Raw genomic sequence first — 2,144 nt, forward strand, 5'->3', positions numbered from 1 at the left:
TTTGACAGGGAAACATTAAATGATTTGAGGAAGAAAAAATTATGTTTCTACTGTAAAGGACCCTATGATGCAAACCATGATTGTCCTCTTAGACCAAACGGCAAAGCTAACAGAGTTATGTGGGCATACTATGAGGAATCAGAATCAAATAATTCAGACCAGCAGTCTGATATAGAGGAAATAGATGGTGAAAAAGAGGAAGACGAGGCTGAAAACTTGTCTAAAATGGAGTCCAAAGATGGGGAAGGAGATGGGAAACTTAGGGAAGCTCGTCTCACAAGTATTAGGTAGGAAGGGTCATTCCGGATGAGAGGAGTGCTTGCTGGACAGTGAGTTATAACTTTGGTTGATACAGGTGCCACTCATAATTTCATTGATGCTAGGATGGTGGAGAAGCATGGCATACAAACAGAGGAGTTTGGGGGAATTAGAGTGAGGGTAGCTGATGGCTATGTCCTCAAATGTGATCGTAAGATCACTGGACTCCCATTGAAAGTTAATAATTATGACTTTAAGGCAGATTTCTATGTTGTGCCTATGGGAGATACAGATATAGTCCTTGGGATGAGTTGGTTGCATGATATTGGGGAGTTCACTATTAACCTCAAGGAGATGGAGATGAGGTTTAAAGTGAATGGGAAGACACATATTCTTAAGGCAATCAGGGACAGTGATCTCAAGATGGTTTCTTTCCGGAGGATGGCTAGATTGATTCGACATGATCAGGTAGAGTGGGCAGCAGAGTGCATGTTGATGCCATCACAGGAGGGACAACAAAAGATTGAATATCCTCTTGATATTCAGGAGCTTAGAGTTAAACACTCTAAGGTGTTCAGTGACATTCCACTAGGTAGACCACCAGACAGGGGTATTGAGCACATCATTGAGTTAGAGGAGGGGGCTAAACCGATCATGATTACACCTTACAGGCATCCAAAGAGGTTGAAGGATGAAATTGAGAGAACCGTAAAGGAGTTACTTGCTATGGGCCACATTAGACCAAGTAAGTCTCCTTTCGCTTCTTCAGTGGTCTTAGTGAAGAAGGATGGGACATTGAGGATGTGCATTGATTACAGGGTGCTTAATAGGAAGACAACTAAAAACAGGTAGCCCATTCCTAAGATCGATGAGTTGATAGATGAGCTTCATGGAGCTTTCTTCTTCTCAAAGATAGATTTGAGATCAGGTTATCACCAGATCAGAGTTAGAGAGCAGGACATTGAGAAGATAGCCTTTAGATGTCATTGTGGCCATTTTGAGTTTGGAGTTATGCCATTTGGGCTAACTAATGCACCTGCTACTTTTCAGGCAACAATGAATCGGGTTTTCCATCCTCAGTTGAGGAAATTTGTACTTGTCTTCTTCGATGATATCTTGGTGTACAGTAGATCTTGGGAGGAGCACTTGGTTCACCTTGACATGGTGTTGGATATATTGGGCAGAGAGTCCTTGTATGCAAAGGAGTCAAAGTGTGATTTGGGCATGACAGAGTTGTTGTATTTGGGTCACATCATCAGTGCAGAGGGCGTATGCATAGATCCTGAAAAGATTCATGCCATTGTGGAGTGGCCTTCACCGGTGAACCTTACATAGTTGAGGGGATTTTTGGGATTATGTGGTTTCTACAGGAGGTTTGTGGATGGATATTCTAGGCATGCAACACCCTTGACAGATTTGATGAGAAAGGGAGCTTTCTTGTGGACTCCTGAGGCACAGGAGTGTTTTGAGAAATTTAAGGAGTTGATGACTTCTTGTCCAATGTTAGCATTACCAGATTTCAGCAAACCTTTTGAGCTACACTGTGATGCTTCCGAGCAGGGCATTGGAGTAGTGCTTATGCAGGAGAAGCACCCTATTGCTTATGAGAGCAGGAAATTGAGAGGGCCAGAGCGGAGCTTCAGCATAAATGATAAGGAGATGTTAGCTATTATGCATGCTTTGGCTAAATTCAGGCAATATTTGGTAGGTAGCAAATTTTGTATCAAAACCGACCATAATAGCCTAAAATACTTTTGGGGCAGCGAGATCTCAATGATAGGCAGCAAAAGTGGGTGAGCAAGTTACAGTCCTATGACTTTGACATTACATATTTTAAGGGGACACAGAATGTAGTTGCTGATGCCTTATCACATCGGCCCCATTTG

Source organism: Cryptomeria japonica, chromosome 1 (genome assembly GCF_030272615.1).
Source record: "Cryptomeria japonica chromosome 1, Sugi_1.0, whole genome shotgun sequence".
NCBI classification, from domain to species: domain Eukaryota; kingdom Viridiplantae; phylum Streptophyta; class Pinopsida; order Cupressales; family Cupressaceae; genus Cryptomeria; species Cryptomeria japonica.